Genomic DNA, 10,632 nt, shown 5'->3' on the forward strand with positions numbered 1-10,632 from the left:
ATTATCAGGGCATGAGCTTCTATCTATAAAAAGAGAGGACTAACACGGCTACTAATGGTGATTATATTATTGTTAACACATAATTATCTATCTCACAAGAAATTGGGAGGGTAAATTAGTGTTTATGAAGTATTTTTAAGATGATAATAATATTTATATGAGGGCTATACATTATGCCTTGAGGACAGTAGTTGTTGAAAACCACTTTCTAATTAGATATTGCTAATGATAGTGTCAAAAAATGTAGAAAAAATATCAATAGGTACACTTGAACTGGTTTTATTTCTTAAATTGTTTGCATCAGCTGCTTTCTTGTAGACAGATATGCTATATCCACTTACACCAGATGTTAAACATTGTTTTCTAGCATATTAAGCATAAAATGAATGATGAAGGTGGCAGTGCCAAAGCACACCCTGCAGTATGTTATTAGACAACTTGCTCCAGTGATTAAAGCCCTTGAAGTCAATAGAGGTTTTGTAGTTGTTGGGTTGTTTTTGTTTCTCCACCCCGCTGGGCAAGGATTCCATCCTGGATCTCCAGCCTTGTCTTTCACTGCACATCACTGATGTGCTTAACACTTAATTAAAGCACACCCAGGATTTATTCCACTCAATCCCCTAGCAGAGGGTGACTGCAGGTACTCAGAGGGAACTGACAGCCAAAAGGATGACTTCACCGGGGCTTGCCGTATTTCCCCTTTCTTCAGTCAATTATCTACATTTTATTGAACATCCACTTCTTTCAGTTTTATTCTTGAGGACTTCTGATAAGGTATCAAACTTCCCCAAGCCAGCTGTAATCTTCACCCCCTCCCTATGACAGTAACTGTGAGTGGCTGCAGTAGATTAAGCAGCACATTCCCACAAAACATTTCCAATAGAGACCAAATTTTATGAGCTGTGCAGGCATCCTGTGTAACGTTCCTAGCAGGTACATAAAACACTTCAGGGTATGAGCAAAAAGAAAGATCAGACTGGGTAGAGCAGTGCATTTAGGAATAGCTGTCAATATTTCATAGTGGTTGATGTGTGCCATACCGTGAGACCAAAACTCACACACATTAAAAAAAAAAAAGAAAGAAAAACAAACACACAAACAAAAAAAAGACAAAAAACTCCCCCCAAAAACCCCATAAATAAACACCCAACAACAACAACCAAAAAGAAAAAAAAAAAACCAACCAAAAAACAAAACAAAACAAAACCAACAAAAAAAAACCAAGCCCAAATCTCACAGTGGGAGAATGAGCTGAGAATTATTTCCTCAGCTGAGCCAATATTTCCTACAACATGGCTTTCTGTGAGTCAGCCTTTTTGTGCCATGGAACTTAAAATAGCAAAAGTGAGATAACAGTAGGCTTGTTGGAAATAAAAATTTTCAAGGGATACAAGCAAACACACTGAAAAAAACAACTTTTGGACCTAGAGAGCAGTGATGAGCATGGCAGTGATCTGTTGGTAATAGATTACTGCAAGAATAGATCAAATAATCCTAAAAAAAAGGTGACATTTATGTGAGATTGTAAAACATGGAGAATGCCAGGTATGTGGGAAGCACACCACAGGGATTTCAGCCACTCCCCAATCCTCCTGCAGCACTTAGGGCAGAGAGCACAGCTCCCTGACTTGTCTCTTTCTAGCTCTTTGATGAGCAGGAGTGGTTTCATCCCAACCCCAGCACCTCCTTTAATTTTGCTTATGCTGCTGAGAAGCCCTGGGCCAGCAGAGAGGAACCTGAGGCAAATTCCACACTGATTCCACATAGTTCAGGACATGACTCAATAAATACACAGAGAAGAGGAGGGAGAGTATTTCTAGAGGCAGAGTGAAGCAGGGCATGGGCTAGCAATTATGCAGACTTGTTGGCCACATACACATCAGTGCTTCTTCAAGGGCTGTACCTGCCAGAAATGAGCTTAAAGCCCAAATGAAATGCATCTCCCTCCAAACCCATCACCTTCCTAATTTCCTTACATGATGCACCCACACAGAGAGTTCCTACTGGGAGCAAAGATCACGCACCCACTGCTAATTCTGCACTGTCAATTAGAAGTGATTAACAGGCAGAAGGGGTGTAGCCCCACTGTGGCCCCACTGCAGCCTGTATGAAAATTAAGATTGTTAAAAATGTACCCAAAAATAAAAAAGGCACCTCCGCACACCCTAGGTCTTGGCATAGTTGGGGTTGTCTCTTTCCTTGCTGGCTTAATGAAGTCTCCTCTACAAGTGCCTTGTCCACCTCAGATTTCATCTGCTTGCTCATGGTCCATATGGATAAACTCCCTCAATTTCTCTGTATTTAGGTTCAATATATAACATTTGGTAATTTAATTTGCCATGGGGTGTTTTGCAAAGAAGTGGCCCCACATAGATCCATGGCATTTGTCTTTTATTTTTAATTTCTTCCTATCAAACACAGGTCCTGTTCTGCAAGGCACCAGGCAGAGGCAGCTGCAGCAGATGTGTAATGTAAGCAAAGCAAGCTGAGGCACGGATACTGCCTGGATTTACACAGCAGGTTATTTTTAAAGCTGAGAGCAAAACCTCCATCTCCTGAGCCTTGTTGGGGAAAGGTTCCCTCCACCCAGGCTGTGTCTCGGCACTGAGACCAGAGTTTCCACGCAAGCACCTTCTTCCCCTTCATCACTCAGGAATTTTTATTTCAAAAAGTCTTCTAGGACATAAAAAACTTTTCATTTCCCACATCCTGTCATTAAGCAGCTGTACTGCAAACAATGAATGATGACAAACCAAAGCAACAGTTTTAACTGAAGCAGGATTACACTTGGCATCGCTATTTGTTATGTGGCTTACTGGACAGCAAGACAAATGTGTGCTTCTGCTGCCCTTTCCTGCTTCCAGCTCCATCCCCTATTAATACATAATGGCACGATTGCAGAGAGCACCACAGCAGAAAGAGCTGCAGGATGAGACCCCAAAAATCAAATGGTGTCTGGGCCAGCAAGGGCTGGGAGTCTGCAGGCTTGGATAGGACCCTTGGTTTCTCTGGCTGAGCTCTCACCTCTGGCACTGACTCAGGGGCAATCTGATGCTTCAGGAGGAAAAAAATAATTTGGACAAGGCTTCTGGTCCATGGTGCCCTCATACACACACACACAGGGAGACAGCTGTCCTGACCTGGGGGAGCAGCTCACCAGGGAATTTTAACCAAAATCCTGCTCCCTTGCACTGCATTATTCTTCACTGAGTAAGGTGAAAACATAACCAACCCACGCCTGATTAATTATCAGACAGTACTTGCAGAGGTTTAAGTAATCTCACACTTTGCTGGTGCATCCTCCAAAGCCTGCCTGGTAATGATGATATATGGCTGGGAGCAGAAATGCCATTTAGAAACTGGAGGCACAGAAATATTCACCGAGGAGGCTGCCAGCGTTACACAAATGGATGTGGATGTGTAATCACATAATCCTGCACCAACTTGTGAAACAAGAGGCTCAAATCGCTGCAGCCAGCAGGGCCCAGAGCTCCCTCCCCAGCAGGAGGGATGGCAGCCCCTGTGCAGGGAGTGTGAGCCCTTCTGAGGGCTCAGGGCAGCCTGCAGGGCCAGCCAGGACCTGCTCCTGCCACCCCCTCCCTGAGCACAGCCTCAGGCACCCAGGATCCCCTCAGGGGTCACAGCCAGGGCTAGCACAGACCCTGCACATACACAGCAACACTGAGCAATGCCTGCTTGGAATCCTTCTTGGGTCCTTCTGGGCCATCTCCCCATGCAAACACAGGACCCATTCAGCCCAGGTCGTATCCGCAGTCGATCAGGAGTCAATGGGATCATTCATGTCCCAAAAACCCTGTGCATGCACAAGTTGTTCCTTTGGCAGTAGCCTGGAGTGACACTCCCAGCCCCTGCCATTGCAACATTCACACTGTTCCACCTCACTGAGGTCCACAGCCGTTGGGTAAACATAAGTAAAGGCAACATTATGGCCCCATTTCGAGTCCAAGGTTGCAAATGGTATTTCTATTTACTATTGAGCATCTCTTTATTCATCAGATACATTAGAAAATCCATTAAAGAAGAAATTAGGGATCTAATGACCTGCAGAGTCATTCAAACCCAGTGTTTCAGATATAGGCATCAAATATAGTTCAGTGCCTGCATCTCCTCTTGGCTGATGACTCACTGGAGGTGGGAGCAGCGTGATGAGACTGCCTTACTCACCCTGCACACTGGGAGCACTCACAGCCTGCAGCCATCACAGCTGCCCAGGGGCTGGAGAGACCACGGGGCTGTGCCATGGGCAGACACAGAGCAGGGTGAGGGCAGAGAGAGCAGGGAGAGCAGTGAGGGCATAGGGGGCAATATGGGCAGTGAGGGCACTATGGGCAGACAGCTCACAGCCAAACTGCTGGGAACTGGGGTGGCTGGGAAGGAAAGAACAGCGTGGATGGCTGTGGGATTGCTCTCTCTCTGTGTGTGTGTGTGTGTGTGTGTGTGTGTGTGTGTGTGTGTGTGTGTGTGTGTGTGTGTGTGTGTGTAGAATGGAAATACTTACAAAACAGGAGTGAACTGCAGCACATCTGTCTGGTAGCTCAGTCTGTCCTGCAGGTGTAGCAGGGACAGTGACTTACCTGTGGCTCTGCACAGTCAACACTCAAGGGCAAGTTGACAACAGCATTTCACTGTAGCCAGACCTGAGGTTGGAGCAGCAGCTCCCCTCCCACAGCAGCTCTGAGCTGGCACATCCCCAGCTCCTTCATGTTCTGCCATCACAGCACTACAGTGAGAGCAGCTTTTCCAACAGGACTTTCTATCCCAAGTCTCTCCCTAATAGCTGACACCAGCCAGGTTTCCCAATCTTAAATTTGCAGTGAGCTCCATAAATTCTTTGAGTGACAGTGTTGTATATCTACACTTGAACTGTGGCTTTGTGCTGCTCCATTTCATTAAACAAGCTGAACAATTCAGCAGCTGGTTTTTATGCCTCCAGGCACTTGGGTCATCTCTGACTTCTACTTGTCTCAAAGTTCACGTTTGCAATGAATGGCTTCTCTGGACAATGAGATAAAGTAAATGATAAAATCTTCCCCAATGAAGTGGCTCCCACCAGCACAGAGCAGGGAACAGGGAGGGCTGGCACTCCCCTCACATCACATTTTTGCCAGCAGTTTTGCCATTTTTTGTCCTCCCTTTACCAACATCTGAACTGGGGGAGAGCTGCACCATCCCCAAATCTCCACCCCTAGTTCAGTGTGACAGCAGAAGCCAAGCCACAATTTAGCTCTCCCCTTCCAGAAGTATAAGAGAGTCCTTTTCTGCCTTGGCTGCACAGCAGCAGCATTTGCTTCCCCCACACCCCAGCGAGGAAGGTTTTGCAGCCTTGAAATGAACTGAAAAGATCTCGAGCAGGAGCTCAGCTCAGCTCAGCAGCTTAGAGCTTGTCACACATCACATCCCCATCGCTTTCAGCTGGGTCTGAGACTGTTTTGCAAGTGACTAACGTTGAGCTGCAAAAGATTTAAAGCTTTCTAATAAATGCCATGTCCCCCCTTCACTGCACACAGACACAGACACACACACACTGCATTATTCTAATGCCCTGCTAAGCTTTCTAACTCCTTCTTACATCACACGACATAATCAGCCATTTGGCCCTGAGTCAGTGTTTCCATGAAGCAGAGTCAGTGTAAAAAGCTTTCAAGGCACTGGGATTGTTTTTGCTTCTGTAATGCTTTAAAAATGCTATATCTTGGGACTGAAGACTATTCAGTGAAAACACGGCATTTCTGGACGCCTTTCAGTTCTTGCATCAGAAGTGCTGGCGCTGGGAACCAAATTGTTCCCATATTTGAGCTTGGTACCAAAACATCAAGGTTTTGTTTGTGAAGTTTGTAAAAACAAATGACTATAGACTTGAATATATTAATCATGAGGAAACGGAAACAGCTCGAGAGGACTGTCTGGCCTGCTTTGTACTTTACATAAACAGCAGGTCTTTGCTCACCAGTGGCCACATTTTGGGCCAGATGAAAGCAATTAGGATGGCTCACATGTGTGTTCAAGACTCAAGGCAGTATTGGGCATGGCTGTGTTCTGACCAGCTCTGAAATGCCAGAGCCCACAGGTGACAGAATTCAGGGAGGTTTAGATTAGATATTAGGAAAAAATTCCTCACAGCAAGCTGCCCAAGGAAGCTGTGAAGTCACCATCCCTGCAAGTGTTAAAAACACATGGATGTGGCACTTGAGGACTTGCTTTAGAGGTGAACATAGAGGTGGTGCTGAGTTGATGGCTGGACTTCAGGACCTTAGAGGTCTTTTCGGACCTTAATGATTCTATGAATCCCTTTAAGAGTCTTTTGAGGATCCATTTTGGGATCCTCTTCCAGCTGCTCTATGGGAATTGTACTCCAGCTTCTCAGCAGGCATGTCCCAGCACCCTTTCCTTATCCCTAGGGACACTTAGGTGCCATCAAATGTGGCGTGGGCACAGGGGTGGCACACTATCCATGTCATTTGACTGCTGATAAGTATATTTATCATCTCTGCTTATTACATGTTATTACTCACCACTGCCCTGATTTATTTTGCTTTCCAAGGGGAGGAGTGGTGGAAACACTGTCAGGCCAGCAGCAAGGACAGCAGCACACAGGCATTTTGGAGTATTTATGTCCATTCTTAGCCATCCCCTTCCTTTTTCTGTTTTTAGAAGCCAGAGTGCAATTTTTGCTCTGGTTGCAAAGATTAAGTGACTCCAGTTGTAACTGCTGACAGGTTTAAATTTCATCTGAGAGAAGGAGTGGTGAGGAAGGCTGTGGTTTGAATTCTAACAGGGAGCAGGAGCTGCTTGGATATTGCTGGTTTGGGGGGATGTTTAGGCAAGGCCAGAAGGTCTCTCTGCTCTGAAGTGATGCACGTAGCCAGCAGGAACAATGTTTTCTGGAAAAATAGTGTATTTGTAACAGAAATCTTCACAAACAGGTGTGCTGTCCTGTGGAAAATAGTAATTTTTTTTCCCCTAACAAAAAATGCTCTCTTTTTCTTCCTGGGAAGAGCTCCCAAGCCCAGCCTCATCCCCAGTGAGGCAACATGACCAGGAACATCTTGATTTCCATTTGAAAGGTCATCACATGGTGACACAGGGCTGTGTCTTGGCCCACAAAACAACCCAGCAAGAAAATCTCCCAGTCAGAACTTTTGGCTTTGAATTGAAAGGTTTGCCCCCAGATCTTCAAGTTCCAACTTTTCAATTAAAATATCTACATTCTTTGGGGGGGGATGTTGGGGGTGGTTTTTTATTTGGTTTGTTTGTTTGTTTAGGTCCAGTAGAAAGGACAGTTAATAAATTCCCTTTCTCCTTGGGGTAGAGGTGAGCCATGTGTTGTCTCTAAAAACCAAATAATAGCTCCTGAGTTTATCTCAAAAAACCTCTAATTTTTTTGATGGTTATTATTAAGTGACAAGTTTTATCCGCTCTTACCATCTCAGTACTAAGGGGGAAGTTGAAGAGTTTTCTAAGAACTTCTTAAACTGCCAGTGAAAACCAACATTAGAGATAAACCACAGTATCTGAAAATCAGAAAATAGCTTCTCTCCAGCTGTGTTATCAAGCAGCAGCACAGCCCTGTGAAGTGCATTCATTGTGCAGCGAGTGAAGAAAAAAACCTGGGTAAAACACTGGGAAGCACGAGGTGTATTTTTGGGCACCCATTGATGTGCACAACCTTCATCTGAGAAAGGGAAAAAAGGCTCTTAATCCCTCAGATATATCAGGATGTCTCCAGATTATCAGAATCTAAAATTGGAAGAGATTGAAAAGGTCTATGTTTCTTTTATTTTAAAGAAATGTCTGCCAGAGTCTGCAGAAAAAGACTTTGCTTCTTCCAGGGGACGAGCCATGGTCCCTCCACTCAAGGCAGCTCCGTGTGTTTGTGTGCAGCACAGCAACCCTGATAATATTTTCCCTGATAATTTACACATGTATCAAATTATAGAATCATTTAGGCTGGAAAAGATCCTAAGAACATCAAGGGACCTTAAAAACCATCTCATTCCAACCCCCTGCCACGGGCAGGGACACCTTCCACTAGCCCAGGTTGCTCCAGGCCCATTCCAACCTGGCCTTGGACAATTCCAGGGATCCAGGGGCAGCCACAGCTTCTCTGGGCAGCCTGTGCCAGGGCCTCCCCACCTTCCTCTTAAACTACTGAACACAACCTTGGGAAAGATAAATATTGGACCCAATTCAGCTCTGACCAGGCACATGTTATGTGTGGACACAAGCCACAGGATCTCATGGACCTGTAAAAGGAATTTCCAGCCCTGGCAACCCAGAGAAAGAAAAAAGGTTCAAACAGGAGATTTAAGAGCAGCCTGAGCCCAGGGTTATCCTGCATTTTGGAGGCTGAACTCAAGTGGTGAAGGAACACCAGCCTCATCACCAGCAGTGCAGGACAAGCACTGGCTCAGAGCCATCCCTTCTCCATCAAGGACAAACACAGATCTCAGTGGGGGTTAAAGAAGGCTCATTGTGAAGGCACAGCAAGATGCCACAGGTGTTATCCTCACAGAATCACAGACTCATCAAGGTTGGAAGAGACCTTCAAGATCATCCAGTCCAACCATCAACCCAGCCCACCACAATCACCCCTAAACCATGTCCTCCAAGTGCCACATCCAGAGGCCTCTTGAACAATTCCAGAGACAGTGACTCCACCATCCCCCTGGGCAACTTACTTCAATGTTTCACCACTTTTTAGGGATTTTTTTTCTAATCCCCAGCCCAAGGTTTAGCCTAAGGGTAGAAGGTGGAGGCAAGGACCATGACAAAGGCTTTTTGAAAAACACTGGTGTGTATTTATTTCAGTGTAGTTAGTTTGGAGCTACAGTAGGATAAATGGGCCTAAGACCTAGTTTAGATGTTAAAGGAAATGTATTTGACACTGACTTCAATAGACTAATTCCAGATTTATATTACACTGAGCCTAGAGCCAGTGAATACACAGCACAGTGATAATTATAGAGAGCAATATAGAAAAACAAATCACCATATTAAGAGAAACAAATAGATTCTGGAAAAGTGCCATGTTTTTAAACTGGGCCACAGTGACTCGGCCTGGTTGGTGCCTATTAGATCATCCTCATGTCCAGGCATTTGGTTTCTATATCTTAATCATGTTGAGAAGCTCAGGCAGAAGAAAGAAAAAGCAATTATCTTTCCCTTAAGAGAATGGTGTGTTTAAATAATAATAATAATAATGAAAGGACACTGAGCCAAATAAAAACCACAGCAAAATGAAGGGAAAGGCAGATTCGATCCGACAGGACTTTCTCAGGCTTCCAGAGAGCATTTTCCCTGCCCTGCAAACCCCCCTCCCCCAGTCTCCCCAGTCCACACAAAGCCAGAAGTTAAAGGTAAACATCTGTTTCTGCTTGCTAACCTTTCTTTCTTTCCTTAGGAGGCTCTCACTGCTGACAAGGGCACTGCACGTATTTCACTCAAAAGATCAAGCGAGGATAAAGGGAGCGGTTTCCTGCTCCTCAAAGCCGCCCGTGCCAGCTCGGTCATGCTGCTTAAGCACGGCCCTTCGTCATCGCCAGCGTGAATGAAAAGCCAAGGCAGCCCTGGGACACAGAGAGACATCTCTTATAAATCAGAACACAGAGCCGACTCCTGGCTCTGACATTACCAAGCCACCATTTCTGACCTGTTTGTCATGGCTCGGTCCTCCAGGCATAGTCTGTGCGAGCCACAGGAGGAGGGTCGGGAGCAGCAGGAATTCCCCTGGGAAGTGGTTCTTGCCCTTGGCTCTTGCCCTGCATGCAGCAGCAAGCACATCATCTCCCCATCCCAGCCACATCCCTCCTGCCTCGCCTGGGGCTCCAGTGGTGCCCCTCTGAGCTGCTCCCCAGGCCCTGCATTGCCCTCTTATGCAATGCCAAGTGACATTTCTTTTAGGCTATTTCAGAGGAGCAGGAAGAAAAGACACAACACAACGCTTTCCAAATGCCCTCAAGCCGTACTATTTGCATCCCTATTTTTCATCTCCAGCCGTGGAGCCCTCTAAGTGCCCCTCTCTGTGCCTGGGCAGCCCCTGAGCCCCACTCCATCGCCCTCTTTCCCAAGCGGGGGCGCCTGCCCGCCGGCTCCAGCTGACCCGGCACACCCCTCGCCCTCTGCAACGTTGGAGAGATGAGATCATCCAGAGCAGCTCTAACACAAACATCCTGACAGCCCTCGCTAACATTTTCCACAGGTTTCTCAAGCCCCATTAGCTCTTGCTAGATTCTATCATGCAGCAGTCGCCATAATTAATGGCTTGTGTACTTTTGCACACACGGGTTCTTGTAATCCCTCTGCTCCCCTCTAAACAGAGTCAAAATCACCATCCCAAGGCAGCAAGCATGGTCAGTCAATCCATAGATTGGCAATCGCTTAGAACCTTTGTTTGACAAATTTCCCTCTGTTCTTCCCACCAATATATGTAGTACTTTAAAAAAACCCATGGCCACCTCCCTTGTAAGCAGTGAGGCATAAACAGAAGGGCACAACCCAAAGGAGTAACTCAACTAAAAACCTTCATCTCAACAACTTGGGGACTGAGGAAAATAGACCCAGACTTTCTTGTCTGGATCTAAGCCTTGCCTAGAGCCACAATGAGAGGAAGTG

Source organism: Melospiza georgiana, chromosome 10, assembly GCF_028018845.1.
Source record: "Melospiza georgiana isolate bMelGeo1 chromosome 10, bMelGeo1.pri, whole genome shotgun sequence".
Lineage (NCBI taxonomy): Eukaryota > Metazoa > Chordata > Aves > Passeriformes > Passerellidae > Melospiza > Melospiza georgiana.